The sequence below is a fragment of the Crocodylus siamensis genome, chromosome 5 (genome assembly GCF_052110815.1).
Source record: "Crocodylus siamensis isolate JL-2025a chromosome 5, ASM5211081v1, whole genome shotgun sequence".
Classification (NCBI taxonomy): Eukaryota; Metazoa; Chordata; order Crocodylia; family Crocodylidae; genus Crocodylus; species Crocodylus siamensis.
In genome coordinates, this window is record NC_143399.1 from 116,183,577 (window position 1) to 116,200,694 (window position 17,118).

At 41.5% G+C, this 17,118-nt stretch overlaps 1 long non-coding RNA gene across 2 annotated transcripts in view; it reads left to right on the forward strand.

The window, feature by feature from the left end:
* Window positions 1-1,103: 1,103 nt before the first annotated feature.
* Window positions 1,104-17,118, forward strand: part of LOC149864466 (uncharacterized) — a 74,242-nt gene continuing 58,227 nt past the window's right edge. Inside the window, exons 1-3 of one of the 2 annotated variants that reach the window (XR_016442529.1) lie at window positions 1,104-1,242; window positions 4,847-4,928; window positions 7,534-7,617. This is a non-coding gene — a long non-coding RNA (uncharacterized LOC149864466). The remainder of the gene's footprint in view (window positions 1,243-4,846; window positions 4,929-7,533; window positions 7,618-17,118) is intronic. The other variant, XR_016442530.1, reaches the window with a different exon arrangement.

Below are 17,118 nucleotides of genomic sequence, written 5' to 3' on the forward strand. Positions count from 1 at the left end.
TTAGTAACTGAGTTAGCGCACTTAATCAGGGCTGCAGGGTAAGAGTCTGTCTGAGCCTTACAGAAATGATTTGGGCTGCAGCTCAGGAGCCTTACAGTCTCCATGTTTTGACAAGCTTCTACTCAGTTAGCTCCTGTTCTCCTCTTGACCCCTTGAAAAATCCCATCCATTTTTAAGCATTCTGGCTCCATTTCATAGAACATATTAGAAGCCCTCCTTTTTTCTTTCCGTTCAAGTTTGCCTGGTATTAGAAGACTAATAAAAGTCTTGTATTGGGGGATCATATTGGTTTAGGACCTGAAGGAAATGTAAAACATAACGATCAATTGTTCTTTCTTCAGCCTCAGTGGTATCAGAAGGAAAATGTTTTTCCACTGAGTTTTACACTTTACTTCCTCTGTGTCTTAGGGCCCTGACTTTTTCCTAGAGTACAGAATAGTGGACAGCTGGATGTATTATGGATTGTTGGTCAGAAGGGCCTGGCAATGTGCAGTTGGTTTGCTCGTCACAGTGCTGGAGTGGTAGGCCTTTGGGAAACAAGAAGAGTGTTTGGGAAGAGCTGGGGATGTGCTGGGCAGATTAGTTATTCCACATGCACCTCTGTAGAAAGTCCTTACATTGATGGTTATGGATAGGTGTGACAAAATAGGCTAGGGACAGAAGTTACACATAAACTAGTTTAAGTGATCAGAAACTTGTTTAATCCTGTAACAGAACAGAATTTCAATGCACATAAACCAGTTTCAAAATGGCTGGAACTGGTTTAAGATAAACGTGGTTGAATGTAGTATCAGACTTAACTGATTTGTCCCAGACCCCTTCCTGGTTCAAATTAAATAACAATCCACAGCCCTGGGCTGAGCTGTGCTGTCTGCTCCAGCAGAGAAGGGTTGGGGAGGTGGGGAGGAAGGCAGTCCCTGCTCCCCCTGCCCCCCGGCAAACCCCAGATGGGGTTTGGGGCCAGGGAGGAGGGTTAAACTTCCCTTCCCCCAAATACAGAGCTGCCCTGTCCTGCCAAAAAATTACTGCTGGCTGCAACTATGAACTACAAATCCCAGAGGCACCTGGAAGCAGGAAGCAGGAAGAGGAAGTGGAAGTGATGAGTTACTCTGCAGAGTTCTACTGCAAATCCCGGAGACTTTAGGGACAGCAGGAAGAGAAAGCAAACACATAGCCCATACTGGTTATGTGCCAGAGAGCTGTGCTTTAGTGCTCCCCAGCTTCTGGCCTGAGCCCCTGCAGGTATGTGGCTGTATTTCCTGAATCAGAAGTGAATGTCTGTCCATTTGTTTTTCAGTTCAATTTCTGCAGTTTAGACAAACCTGCAAACACTGAATTGATCTAGCCTCAAGCCTTTTGATTGTCTGTACTTAGCCATACAGTTCACTAGGATGGTACTTCCATGTTTTGCTGCAGGTTTGAAAGTGCATAGTTCTTTTTGTTGAAACAATTGGCAAGGCTGTTCTGCCTTAAAACATCAGCACCTTATTAGAGTACTTTCTGTGCCTTGAATTCCATTTTTATGGCTTCTACAGAACATTCACAGTACAGTATAACATAAGAACAGTTTTGCAAACATTGCCAGAATTTAGAGGTTAACCACGTTTTCAGTGTCTTGCCTTATTGGTATCTTTTATCTGTGTACATTTTTCATGAATGCAAATTTAGTCTGAAACATTCCACAGAAAGTTTGTGTATTGCCAAAATGTTATGTTTTGTCCCAGATAACATAATGAAAAGCTCTGGAATGTACCTCTCACAGTGCTATGATGCAATGCTATGAAATGTTCCTCAAAAATGCAAGGCCCCATCAGTCTCAAGCAGGGTATTGATCATACTGGATGTGTCTACACATTCATTAATGCTCTGTTATTGCAATGCATTAAGTTTAGTACCTGCAATTACAGGTACTACCTTAATGCACCATAAGTGGCGCTTCTTCACATTTGCCACAGAGCAAGCTTTTTTGGTGATACTAATGTGCACTAAACTAATTTTACTGCACGTTTACATAGGTTTTGCCTGCCTTGCTAATGTGCAGTAAAATTAGTGTACTGCGCTCAACATGTCTCCTGTAGACATGCCCATTGCGAGCCAAACAAATTAGGATAGTGCCTAGTTTTCAAAGTACCCAAACACACTTACATTGTAACAGCAAGCTATTTTATCTTTTTAATTTGCTGCACTAAAATGAGATTGCAGTCAATATTAGGAAGTTGCCATCTTGGGCATGGTGACAAAAAAAAGAGGGATGTAATGGGGCTGTTTGTTAGGAGCCCTACAAGGAATGAGAGAGACAAAGTGTTATTTTCTAAATGTGCTGTTACATCTAGGGCTAGAGAATTTGTAAACTTTCAAAGCGACAGTGTGACTTAAAATCAGTTCCACCCATTCTGAGCACATTGAGGGTTTGTGTTAGAGCTCATAAAAGCTACTAGCCCATGTCCTTCTAAATGGCTGTATCAATTAGACTAAATCAAATATTAGCTGTATCTCATAGTATACAATATTACTTAATAATACAAACTAAATGTAATGTTTCACAAGAAAGAGAATTAAAGAGGCAATATACTTATTGAAAAGACTGCACAATCTAGCTAGGTTACTGGATGTAGTTAGGGAGAATCCATTGAAATGCAAGGAATTGGGTCAACAAAATGGAAGGTAGATGCATGAAAAGGCATTAACACGTGTGGTAGCAACACTGTGAAAATCCTCCCTTACACTTGAACTGTTGGTGCAGGATGTGAAATTTAGATACATAGCCAGTTCTTTCTGTGCTTTGGGCAAGGTGGGAGTAGTTATGCTGACCACTTGATGGCAGGGGGTAATGGGATGGGAGAGGAAAGAGTCTTGCCTGTCTGGGCTCTCCTCACTTGAGTAGCAGTAGCTACTACTGCTGATATAGCAAGATGGGCTGAGGATGCTGTTGCTGAGGGACAGGTAGTGGTGCAGGATCCCTAAGGACTTCCCCTGGTGCTTCACAGATGGTCCTCTCATTGCAAAACTTCCTGGGGGTCGGGGAAGACACCATTCTACCCCTCCATCCTGGCCACCTGTACCCTGATACATGGCTCAGCATGGGGTTGTGCCTGCTCAGCTGCAATGGTTGACAGCAGCACTGAGCTACCCCTGACATGGAAGAGACTCCTGGAGGGGAGGGCGCCATACTGGCACCCCCATTAAATAGGTGCCCTAGGCTGGTGACCCCCTTACCCTACCCTAGTTGTGCCACTGGTAATATTAGATATTATATGGATAGCAGAAACATGATGGAAGAGTAATTGTAACTGGATAAAAGCTACTGAAGTGTACTGACTTTGGGAGGAGTCAAGGTAAGGTGGTATTAATGATGTAGTAAACTGTAAAGAAAAATGGATAAAACAGAATTTTGGGAGGCCAGAAACACATTGCAAAAGAATGGTAAAAGAGGTTGTATTGTAATAGTGCTAGATGTCTGTCATCCAGCTTAGATCTGGGTATACATATTATCCAATTTAGTGGTTTCAGAGAGAAAAACACTTTTGAAAACAGTGTTTTGAAATATTTTGCGTTTCCAGGTGTAGACTGGAAGAAAAAGCTAATAGATACAATAGATTTCAGTCATTCCTGGATGTGATAGTCACTTCTTTTTTGCCAAGCATTCTGGAAAATCAAAAGGAGGTTGTATTATTTTGGACTTGCTTTTATATTTAGATATAGGAGAACTGATCCTTTTAAATACTCTTGGATTAAATGATCACAAATTGGTTCCATTCAATGGAAAGGGAAACAGAAATAATTCTCCAGTTGGGGCCTTCATTTAAAAAAGTGAAAGTTTGGTCAACTGAAGGGAACTACCTAAATGAAGTCAACTAGACTTAAAACCTGAAGGACCCAAGTCTGGAGGAGGCTTGGAATTTTGTTATTTTTAGAAAAAATGTACCAAATATATATGAAATGTGTACCAAATATATATGAAATGTGTAGCTCAAGGAAGAGGGAATTTTTGTATGGAATTGCTCCAGACTAATTCAATGAATAGCTACTTCAAAAAAAGAATATAAGTAATAAGCAGACAGGAATGGGGAACAAAAGGCTACATTAGCAAAGGAGCCTTCATGTTAGGGGTCAAGAAGTGCTTGGATAAACTGACAATTGCTAGAAGTCAAGTGAGTTATGCTTTCAAGGGATGTTGAAATTACTTAGTAAAGGTTCTTCAGCTGCAAAATAAAAAGAGGACAAGGAAAAGAATGTGGCTACTATTCTGTAAGAATACATTTGAAATTAACTATATTCTAGGTATGGTTCCAAACTAAATGTTACTTTGCCTCAGTTTTGAGGAGGGGTGATATCGAACCCAGGGTGGGTAGAAGGGGTGAAAAGGTAGGATTGTTCATAAGAATCAGAATATAGGAACAGAAACTTCCATATCCTGGCTAGAATTAGAATTTAATGAACTAAACTGCAGGCCAGTTTGTCTCATGTCAATAGTGTGCAAGGCTTCGAACAAATTTTGAAGGAAAGAGTAATACATGAATAAAAGTAGAAAATGGGATAAAATGCAACATGGGTTTACCAATTATATATTATGCCAAACAAACCTGATCTCTTTTCTTTGATAAGGTAACTGATTTTTTTTTTTCTAGAGAAAGATTAGATCTATTGCATTTCCTTTCTGGAATTCAGGAAAACATTTGTTATGGTGGCATGTGGAAAATTAGTTAAACTGGAGAAGTACAAGAAATGTAAGGCTAAAGGGGAGCACATGGGCTGTAGAGAGATGGCTAATGAGTTCCCTCAAGGATTATTCTTGTGATAAATTGAATTTATTATTTTAACTGATAATTTTGTCACAAAAAAATAGGAGCATGGTAATGAAATTTGCTGAGGACATACAGTTGGGAGGCATTGCCAGTACAGAAGAGGACTGGAATATAACACAAAAAGTTAAGTTAATATGCGGACGAGAGAAATACAAATTGGGTGAAATTTAAGTAAGCTTCTGATGTGTAAGGAATGAACTGGAGGCTCATCTGTCAGAAATGAGAGAGGAGGAGAAATGGTATTATTTTATTACAAAATGACTATAGTCCACCAATGGAAACAAAGAAGTGAAATCCCAGCATATATTTTTGTCACTCTGAGACAAAATTCTGTCCAATTTCTTATAATACAGATTGGTGGCATAAGTATTTCTTGAGAGCTGGGTTTTTTTTTTTTTATTCTTGGCTTTTTTTGTAAAACTTTTCAGGTCCTTGCTCTAAATTCAGAATCTCTAGATGTCCCAACTATGACCCGTTTTGCCTGTTCTTCTAGGGAGAGCCCCATATACATCCTTATTGTGAGAAAACATCAGAAGGAGCTAGGCTTCCTTTTTTTTCTCCAGTGTTTGAGGAGAAAAGGATGCTTCCCTAGCTTCAGGTGGATGCAGGCAAAATACAGTTCTGTGATGATATAGTGTGGGGATGCAGATTCAACATTTTCAACATGTGCTTAGAAATAAATGGTAAACTACTTAGTCAGATCTTCAGAGCTTCTAAACCTGTATAACAGTCATCTTCTTGGCCAAAATCATGGATTACAACAGGATCATACATAGCCAAAAAAAAGTGTGGGGTGCAGCTGCAAATGCTGCAATCCTAGTGGCACAATTTAAGTAGGGAAGTTTAAACCTGGTCTCCGAGCAGTAGAGAGTAATGGCAGCTGGAACATGTGAAATAGAGGTTCATCATGCACATATTTCTCTTGTCTAACTACATGCTGGGTGAACTTAACAGAATTTCCAACAGGTGTGTAGCATACATGTTTTCTGGCCATTAAACTCTTCTAAGAACTGTATGGTGTAGGTCATTAATAAACTAGATCAGCGCAAAAAACCTCCAGTGTTGACAGTTTGTTAAAGTTCCTATCCACCATTTGCTTCTTTAGCTCATACTGTAAAGTTTTTTTGATTTTTGGCTATGGATGATTTCATTGTAACCCATGGTTTTAGCCAAGAAGATGTACAGGTTCAGGAGCTCTGAAGATCTGACTATATAGCTTACCATTTAATTCTAAGCACATGTTGAAAATTGTTGAATCTAAGCTCTTAGCTTCAATATATGCACTTATACAACGTGAGATAAGCATGTGATGTAGCTGTGTTTTATTACTGTTATTTCTAAATATACCACATATACAAGGCTCTGGACAAGTGAAAGTTATTTTAAGTAGTACTAGCTCCTGAGTTGGGACCAGATTTGTTCTATAAAATATTTCTTCATTTCCATATTGGTTTAAGACAGAGCTACCCAAATGAGGAGCCGCATAGTAGGGGGCCACACAGTGGGGGTACGAGTACCAGGGGGTTGAGTGCCATCAACGTAGTCTGAATAGCTGGGGGTAGGCAGCCCTCAGAGAGTTGCAGAGTGGACTCAAACAAGCATCCCTCTCAGAACTGGGACATCTGTGATATTCGATATGAGTCAATCTCATCGTGTCATTCCTAAAGCTGCTTCAGAATTACTAAGATGCGCTAAGTAGCATAAAGAGTCAACCATGGCCACTAAATACGAAATGCCAAAGTCACAAAAGGCCTCAGTGGTAATGTTCTCATGCTAATGACCTTACTCTTTAAGTGTGCAGCCTCTATGACTAACAGAGGACAGCAAGTTTTCATCAGTTCAGATGTTTATCACCTATCGGGGCAGCCAACTGTCAATAAATTTACAGACTGTCTGGAGAAAGTATCAAAACTGTCAAGAAACATTGCTATAAAATAATCACCATGTCAGTAAAAATAGCATAATAATTCTCAAAATTACTGTTGTCCAGTAGTTTGAGTAGGCACCAGGGTGTCAAGATGTCTTGGTTCTGTTGCTTTTGCTGTCACTGATTCACTGACTTATTCTGATTATGGGCCTGTCCTATCACTTAATTATAGCTTATCTTTCCTGTCTGGATGATGGGTATGATAATACAGTACTTCATATGGGATACTGGAAACTTGCATCAGGAAAAATTGGCAAAATGATGAAGTCTTAGCAAAGGCCAGGCAGGGTTAGGTGACTCATTCAAGGTACTTTGAATTCAGTCTTCTCTGAGTAAAACAATGATTCTTCTAGCATAGGGGAACATGGAGTTTCTCCTCAACTGTTTTTGGAAAGTGTTCAGTATTGTACTATGAAATTTAGTCTAAGCTTGCCACAATTATGGGGACCAAGGCAGCACGGGGCCCAGCTCCATGCAAGCAAGAGTCCAAAAGTTTGAGCTCCCCTGTTCTATAGGAGATACTCTAGCTGATTCAGAAGTTACAGGCTTAATGCAGGAACCAGGGAATAGGAGATGCTCTGTTTACTAGGACACCTGCTTGAGTAACTAGGAACAATGGCCACAAATTGATGGAGAGCGGATTTAGGTTGGACATTAGAACTTCTTCACAGTAAGGGTTGCCAGAATCTGGAACGAGCTTCCAAGGGAGGTGGTGCTCTCCCCTACCTTGGGGGTCTTCAAAAGGAAACTGGACAAGCACCTAGCTGGGGTCATCTAACCCTGGTGCTCTTTCTTTCCCAGGGCAGGGGGTCAGACTCGATGTCCTACTGAGGTCCCTTCCAACCCTAACATCTATGACTCTACGGCCCTTGTTTAGTTCAAGAGGTAAGTATGACTGCCTCTAACATCTCTGAATCGGTACACAGTCAGCAAGAGACCTGACATAATGGGATTCTGCAGATGCCTTAGGGAGGATTTGTAATTGGACAGTATCACTCATTGCAACCTCTCCGAAAAAAAGAACAGAGCTGCAAGAGAATCACTCTGTCCATTCCTGCCAGATTCTGCAGGTGCGTAAATTATAGCTTAGACTCAGCAACAACTAGAGCATGGACAGCCTGTATTATAATCTGTAGAAGTGTGGTGGCTTACAAACAGGAAAATGGCAATCTGTTGTGGACAACTCCTAAGCAGAGAAAAAGTGAGGCTTGGTGAATTAATTTAATTGTCTGCCCTACTCACATTTACTGCAAAAAAAGTGTGTGGGGAGGGTGGGGGGCAGAGTTGCTGACACAACCATCCCTAGGAGGATCCAAAGAAATATCTAAGGGGTTAAGGAAAAGATCTTGGCCTTGTTATGTTTTGCAGGATTACTTTCCCAAGTTCTTTAGGGAAGGGAGGAAAAACACTCTTTTGTCGCTTTATGTGACAAAGGCAATTGCCTCTGTGAAGAGAAGGAGCTGCTTTTGAACATTTTAGAAATGTCATATTGTAAAAAGGACCAAAAAGACCCACTGCTGCGTGAAGGGGAAGGAAGAAATGTATTTCTGAAGCCAAGTGCCAAGAAATTAGGATGAAGAAGCATTAGTAACACAGAAAAACTTTAGATGGAGACCCAGGAGAGAGAGTGGGGAAGTGAGAGATTGTCAGAAAGGTTAGTGAAAATCTGCAAAGAGGCTGCAATATTAACATCATTGAACCAAACAAGATTTCTAATAATTGGGTCTCTAATAGAAGGCTTCTTGATTAAGATGGGAAGATTGTTTGTACTTAAGTGTTCTAATTACCTTCCCCTGTGCCCCTCCCCCCATATCAATATATTTAATCCATAGCTTTTTAGACCTGAAGATGCCTCCTTTTCAAAGGCTGAGTGAACTGGATGGTCAGAAATAGCATTTATCAGGCTGATACAGAGATGCAGCCTCTTGCTTATATACTTATGGTCTCTCTGACTAATATTTTTACTCTTATATGAGTAAGCAGTGGTAATATATGTCCTCTTGTCCACAAGCAATGAGTTCATGGTTTTCCACTCTGCATTGTATCATGGGTCTCATCAAGAGAAGAGACCCACTCAGGTCACAGTGATATCTGATTTTTGTGGGCTTCTGCTCAAGCTAAAAGACAGCTTCCAGAGATGAAGAGGGTATATTGCATCCATCCAGAGAGCCACCCCTGCAGAGATTGTCATTTTGGAAAGTGTCCCAAATTCCTAGGGTGCAAAAAACCCTTAGGCTGCATCCACACTAGTGGTTCCCTGGGGACAACTAGCATCATGATACCTTGTGTTGCTGTCCCTGGGGAACACCTCTGCCATGTGCCCTCTGGCACATGACAGGTTACCCCAGGTGGGATAGAAGAGGCTGGGGCCACCACTTGGCTAGCCTCAGAAGCCTTACTTCCAGCCTTGAGGGCCTCTTGGGCTGCAACATGCAACAATCCTGCCACTTGGGATCCTAGCTGGCAGCCGGAGTGTGGCTTCAGCCAGCCAGATTCTGGTTTTGAGTGGCATGTGCTGCCCCCACATACTTTTTTTGGGTGGGGGTGGTGGGGAGGATTGACCCCTAGATATCCAGGGGCCAAAAAAACCCCTCAGCATTGCTGCCTTGCAGAGTGAAGACAAGCTGAATGTGTGGTATATGGTGCCGGTGGCACATTTGGAACGTGTCTTGGACATCTGGAATGTGTCTGCAGTGCCACAAATTGCACGATCACATTTGTCTGGAAGTGGGCTTAATGTACATTAAAATTGCACACAAAGAAATGTGTTTTGAGATTGATTAACTGGAAATATTTCCAAATAAATTATTGGTTTTAAACACTCTTGTTATAAATATGATTCCAGTTTTGGCCCTCCAAACTCGGATGTGTATCTTAAGTAAAAATAATTTATTTTCTTCACTGAAATAGAAGCATGGAGAGGCTATGCTGCAAAATGTTGCCCTTTTCAGTCAGCAAGCAAACAGCGACAAAGTCCAGTGATAACCTTTTTCACAACTGCTATCAAATTGTCAGTAGCTTTTGGCAGAGGAGCTAAAAACCACTACCAAATCAACAGTAGTTGTGAAAGGGTTAATACAGATTCTCCCCCTGCTGGCTTGCTGGCTGAGAGAGAAGGTTACAGCCATTTGGGAGCACAACCTTTCCATAAAAAAGCGAGCTTTAGGCCATGACTTAAAAAAAATATTTTTTTATGGTCTGCCTTCCAAAACCAAGATGCGTGTCTTACTTGGGGGCATGAGGTGAGCAAGATTATGGTCTCTCTCTTATTTTTTCAAATGCTAGATCGTATGCCATTTGCCACTAAAGAGTCATTTAGTTTTAAAAAGTCCCTTCTTTATATGGGTTATTATGGGCAATGATCAAGTCGTCTCTTAATCTACCCTTAATAAACTAAATAGATTAAGCTTTGTTAGTCTCTCAGTATAAAACTCATAGTGCTATTGCTATTCATGGAGATTTACACACATTTAAACTTAAGTTCTCTGCTCTGAGGATCTTGTAATCTAAATTAAATTGATAAAAATCATAGCATAAAGAACAATTAAAGGAGACCAAGAGGGTGAGAAGGATGGAAAGGAAACTGCCAGAGAAAAGGAGGCCAGCTTCTGAGAGGGCATTATTTAAAAAAAAAAAAAAAGAAATGAAAAAAGTAGTTCTTGTCGTTTGATTATGTTTTTCTGTGTCTGCTTTTTTGTTGAAGTTTCATTCCTTTTTTTTTTTTTTTTGTATTAATCAGGTACAGATAGAGGAACAGATAGGAATATAAAGCAAGAAAAAGGAATTAAAAGTTGAAGCAGGATTTGTAGGAACTTCCTATTTCTTTGCTCCACATGTCTTTTATTTCTTTCTCAAGTATATCCAAAATGATGTAATTTGTTCCAATATCCTAATTCATCAAAAGGAACATAGGATCTTCTACATCATATCAAACTGGTAATGTATCTAATATCAGTAGGCTCTATCAGACTGTGGCCAATACCAGTTGCTTTAGAAAAAGGTGCAGAAAAGTGTCAGTGGCATAACAGGACAGCAGCGATGCACGGGGCAGTGGCAGCAAAGGCTATTTTTGCATTGCCTTCATACCAAAAGCAACTCCCAGAGCCTCACAGGGTGCTGGCAATCTTCAAAATGCATTTTAAGAAGAGAGACAAACATGATATGTAACAGTATCACGATATCACTATGTATGACAGAAGGACAAAATGTTCAGAGCTGACTGGATTTTTCAGTTCAATTTCAGGTATGATGCAGAGAGCTGGAAATCAGCTCTCTCAAAAGGTAAGTGGAGAAACCCTGGAAACTTAGGCACCCCAAATTACTAATCAGCTTTGAAAATCTTGGCCTACAATTTTTATATCCGTTATTCTTTGGATTGTTTAAATGTAAAGGTATCGCTGAAACGCACATTTTAAAAGTAAAGAGAGAAAATGTATGCAGTTTCACTTCCTTAGATCACATGCAGGCATGTTGTGACCAGTACTAACTGGAGAATAAATTAAAGTTGACAATGAATCCCAGAATCTGTTTTGCCACAAAGAGTTTGCAGGATACAGTGTACCAATTGTGAGAAGGGGGAGAAGGGGGAGCATGGCCACAGGCCTGAAGCGGTGGGGGGACTGGCCCCAGATTTGAAGTGGGGGGAGGGGAAGGGGGGGAACAGAGTCAGACCCAAAGTGCTGGGGGGCGTGGGTGTGGACAGATGCCTCTGTTCCCACTTGCCCCCCCCCCACTGTCATTCTTGATGGGTAATTTGCTAGTAATCTAATATAGTTATGACCTCCCTTAATGTAACATTTGAATACCTCAGAATCTCTGGGACAGGAAAGTATTATTATTCCCATTTTGTGGCTGGAGAAACAAACTAAGCAACCTCATAAATGTCACTCGGGGAGCTTGCAACATGAATCCAGGTTTCCCAAGCTCAAAGCTAGTGTGCTCCCTCATGCAGGCTCTAAGATGAAAACACGTGTATCAAAAACATGTGGGTCTTGTACAGCAACAGTGCATGTATCTTATGAAATTGTGTATTCATTAGCATCCTTGTGTTACTATTATTGATAGTGCTAAATGCTTCACATGTATTTTTTCCTACAGGTGGCTAGTGTTTAGTTGGTGGGCAATGAATGATTGAATGATTTCTGCACAGAATAGAGTATATTTATATGTGTGTATGTATACATATAGACATACAAAAAACTAGAACTCTCGGTTCCAAAATGATACCTTTTATTAGATGAACTGGGAAATCACAAGAAAATTACCATATACATATACATATACTAGTTAAAACACTTCAGTGTTTCAGGAGGTAAGATGCTCTCTCTGTCTCTATGTGGAAGTCTGCTATATTCTTGAAAAGTTCATCTTAAATTGCCTTTCTTTTAGCTAGAAAAAGCCTATGAAAACAGAATTAAATCAGTTTTCTGTTCCTATCATCTTGTTTATAGTAAGGGGATATACAGACTCTGCCATTCTCTCGCATAAAAGCTGTACCACAGCTCCATTTGCTGTTAGAATTGAAATAGATGTGAGCATTTGTATTGTGTGTACCTATTCATGATAAGAATCTACAGAGCTGAATGTGTAATGCAGAACCTCAATCCCTGAGGTGGGGGCTTAAATTATCCATTGGAAACCAGAAAAAAATACAGCTATTTCACAGGGGAGGTGATGAATCTACTTAGTATGAGTTTGTCGGGCATTGGCTTGGATACAGGACTTCAGGGTCAAGAGTGTTCTAAATACAGTTGTAGATATGGGGCCTCCACATCCATAGTCCACTGACTTGACATTAATGGGTTTTTGATCAGATCCATTGATGAAAAGTGAACTAGGGTAGGGGACAACTTGGTGAGAGGGAACTGAGACCTGGGTGGAGAGGCATTCTGGAACGAGAGATTGGCTAAAGGCAGAAGCAAGTTAGAGTTTCATGTCAGGATTTGACCCAGCATAATGGAGTGAGTGGAGCTGCCTGAGACCAAGGGTAACAGGGAAGTGATGTCAATGAACAGAAGACCATTACTGGGGTTAGGAACTTTGATGGCAATAGGCAGGTGCGGCAGAAGGAAGGAGTATGTTTTATAGCACACATTATGTGGTCACTGCTGTTTTAAAATGGCCACTGCCATATAGTGACACCCATATTTTTTTAGATAATTCATTTTACTTTGTTTATCAAAACCATTTTAATATACCTGGTCCGCAAAAGGGGCTACTGGCATCATTACATGATATTGCAAGGCTAAAGGTGGGCTAGATTGTAACACAAAAACCATAAATTTCAATCACGTGCTTCATATTTCATTTTCTACCTTATCCATTTTTCCAAATAACCACTTGAGAGGGGGAAGAATACATGTGAATTTTGCATTCCTGAAAGTAGCTGAATAGATTTAACTCCTTTATTTATCTAAGCAGAAGTTAACTGCTCTGCAGAAAGCCACCACAAGGTCTGTTCACCTCATAGGTCCCACTAAAAGTCTGTTCTGGATGTGTATAGAAATGCTGCATAGTCCTTGTACAGGCCTTCTGCAAAAAGGTGAATTTTAATACTGCCATTCAAGCATGCCCTCCTTTAGCTCAATTCATCCTTCTTGCATCCCTGTTTGTCACTGTATCCTTCAGTCTCCTTCATGAAAGTGTCCCGTGTCTCTAACACTCATTTATGTCATTTGCTTCAATGACCTTGCTTGACAACTTACTCCAAGTGTTTACTACTCTTTGAATGAAGTCGTTTCTGCCTAAATTCAGGTGCAGTTAAGCGATAATAGTATTGCTGCTCTGTTTTATGAGGCTATAATCTGGTTCAGCTGAGTAGTTTATCCCAACAAGGGAACTAGAATATTGCTGAATAGAATGGTATGATGGCACTGATAGAGCTCTAAGTACTAAATACAGGTTTCTTTTTTTCTTGCTCTTTACCAAACAACTTATCCAATAAATAGTTAATTGATGGCTAGACTGATTTACACAACATTCTGCACTGAGGATGTGAGGGCACTACCTTGTCACAGAGAGTGCGGGCATCATTGAGCTCTCTAATAGTCGTATGCATTGGAGCATCCTTTGGAACGTTATAATCTCTCTCCTTTATAGCAGACTTACAAACTGGTTCAGCAGGAGAATATGGTTAGAGCTCTGTCCCCTTTGGGAATAATACTTCTCTGACATAGAGCATTTACACCATGGGAGCATTGCACATTTAGGGATTTTAACTGACTGGCCCTGCTATGGACCATGTAAAAAAAGGCAGGAAGTTCCTTACTCCCATCACCATTCCATTCCTATATGAAGGCCATAAGTAGAACAGGGCAGGGTTGAGCTGAGAATGAAAAAAACACACTTTAGTAGATATAAGAGCTTTTCAACTGAGGTTGGTTTATTAGCACTCAGCAAATAATCACTGCTGATATCCTATGCCATACAAAAAGAGGAAAAACAGTAGCTCTGAAATAGCAAAAAAAATATTGTCTCAATTCTAGAGAATCGGAGATCCTTTCAAGATTTTGTTTTGGAGGACAAACAACTATAACCTGTGTGTTACTCTCCCTCTCCTGCAAAGGGGAAATCCTCAATGCATTAGAAAATGAGGGATGGAGTCGTATCAATTAACATAAATCTGGAGTAACTTCACTGGGATTGCAGATCAGAATCAAACTATTGCTTCAGATGATAGAGGCCAAAAACAGGGGAATCTCTTCTTGGCTTCATGCTCAAAAGCAGGAAGGAATTGGCTCAGAATGAGAAAGTAACTTGGGTAACAGTGACCATAAAGTGATAAAGAGTTCAAGATTCTAAGGAGAGGAAGGAAGGAGAACACCGGAGTAAAGACACCAGACTTGAGAAAAGCAGACTTTAACAAACTCAGAAATCTGGTGGACAGTAACCTTGGGGAGGCAAGTCCTGAGGGGGGAAAAAAATCCAGGAAAGCTGTCTGAATTTTAAGGAAGCCCTCTTAAAACACAAGAGCAAGCTATCCCAAAGCAATGGAAGAATGGGAAGTGCAACAGGAGACCCAGTCTGGCTTGAAAAATCCCGAAGAGTTGAAACTCAGAAAGGAATCATATAAAAAAATGGAAACTTCGTCATAGTATAGGAGAGGAGTATTGCCAATGAATGCAAGGAGAAAATTAAGAAGGCCAAGGCACAATTTGGGATGAAGGTGGCAAGGGACATAAAAGGCAGTAAAAAGTATTTCTTTAGGTATGTCAAAAATAAGAGGAAGACCAGAGATTCCGTAGGTCCGTTAAGGAAGGTAGAAGGCAATCTAGTCACAGACAATGCAGAGAAGGCTGAAGTATTTAATGTCTCTTTTACTTCAGCTTTTACATATAGGTGCAGCCACCAGATGACCATTGTAGCTGGCAGAAGCAATAGGGAATGAGAGAAGCAGCCTAAAGCAATGGCAGAACAGGTTATGGATTACTTAGAGAGGCTAGATGCTGTCAAGTGGAGAGGGCCAGATGGGATGCACCTGGGGCTTCTGAAGGAATCGGCTGAGGTAATTTCAGAGCCACAAGCCATCCTGTCTGAGAACTTGTGGAGATTGGGTGAAGTCCTGGATGACTGGAAAATGGCAAATATAGTACCCATTTTTAAGAAGGGAAGGAAGGAGGATCCAGGGATTTACAGACCAGTTAGACTGACTTCTACACCTGGAAAGATCATGGAGCAGGTCCTCAAGGAATCCACTGTGATGCACACAGAGGAGAACAATTTGAGACTGATCAGGAGCAGTCAGCATGGATTCACTAGGAGTAAGTCATGCCTGACCAATGTTATTTCTTTCTATGATAAAGTGACAGGCTCTATGGATGAGGGGAGAGCAGTGGGTGTGCTAAAAGGCCTTTAGCAAGACAAGGTTCTTTGGGTAAATGCAATATCTTTTATTAGACCAACTAAAATAGTTGGAAAAATTCTTCTTTGCAAGCTTTTGGGACAAACACCTTTCTTCAGGCAGAGGAAGCATCTGCAGTTCTTGTGCGCTCTTCTTCCAGGATGGGATAGCAGCCAGAAGCCAGTATGCAAGAATGCCAGTCAGTAAAAATGTAAATGTGTGGTAGATAATGGGTGATAAACAGGTTGCGGTGGGAGGGGGAGAGCGGTGGGGAAGGGAATGGTGACCTGGTGATGAAATGTAGCTGGTAAATTGTAGAGAGGTTACCTGGGGTAGCAGATGTTAGGCAGATTATAATGTGCCATAAAGACAGGTCTACTTGAAATGGTCTCCTATGACATTCTCATTAACAAGTTGACATATAGAGCAGATGAAAAAACTGTAAACTGGATACAAAACTGGTTTGTTCATCATGCTTATTGGGCATGTCTACACAAGACACTGACTGTACAGTAGTGTATCATAACACAGACATTGTTAATATGCTGCTGTGTAGTGTTATTAGGCTACTGCACAGTAACATCACCTAAAGGATGTTTGCCAGTGCTACTGTGCAGTAACTAAATAAATGCACAGTGACGACTGTGCACTAGCGTCTCATGTAGACATATCCAGTGTAGTATTCTCAATGGCTTAATGTCTAGTTGGAAGGAGGCATCAGGTGGGGTAACAGGGCTGCAGGAAAGCTGCTTGCCCCTGTGAGCTCCCCACTGCCCTGGCGACATTTTCCCTGAGTGCGGGGGCAGCAGCGAGGGTCACAATCCCTGCAGAGGAAGTGTCACCAGGGCAGTGTGGAGCTTACAGGGGTAAACAGTTTTCCTGCATGTCACCACTGTGCCCTGCCACGTTGGGTTGCACATGCTGTGCTTCGGAGACCCAGGGGAGGTCAGCAGAACGAGGAGCACAAGCCCACAGCATGCAGCCACCCTGCCCCATGCACAGCTCAAGGGGGTATGGTTCCCCCCTGCTGCCTGGGAGTGTGCGCTGCAGTGGGGAGCCAGCCCCACCCTTGAACAAGCCACCTCCAGCCTCATCCTGCTCCCCACTGGGGCTCTGAGGCTGTACATGGCAGCCCTGGGTCGCAAGCCCCACACACTGCCCAGCAGGGAAGCAGCCCCAGCCCTGCCCAACTCCTTCCCTGTGGGGGTCTCAATCCATCTCTCACTTATCTGCAGGAGCTGCTGTCAAGCCTGCCTGGGGCCATGTGCATGTACATGCACACGCCATGGCACATGGCTGGACCTGTCCCAGCCTGCAGAGGGCTTGCTGAAAAATGACAAAATCTGTGGATTTCTCTGCTAAAATGAGAAATCCACGTTTTACTCTAGTAAAGTGGGAAATTCATGGTTTACTCCATTTTTCTGTGGGAAATGGAAAACCTGGATCCCTGCTCATAAGTCTCATCTCCCTGGCCCTGATGATTTTTTGTTGCTCTGTGCTGGACTCTTTCCAATCTGTCCACATTGTTATTGAAGTGTGGGACCCAA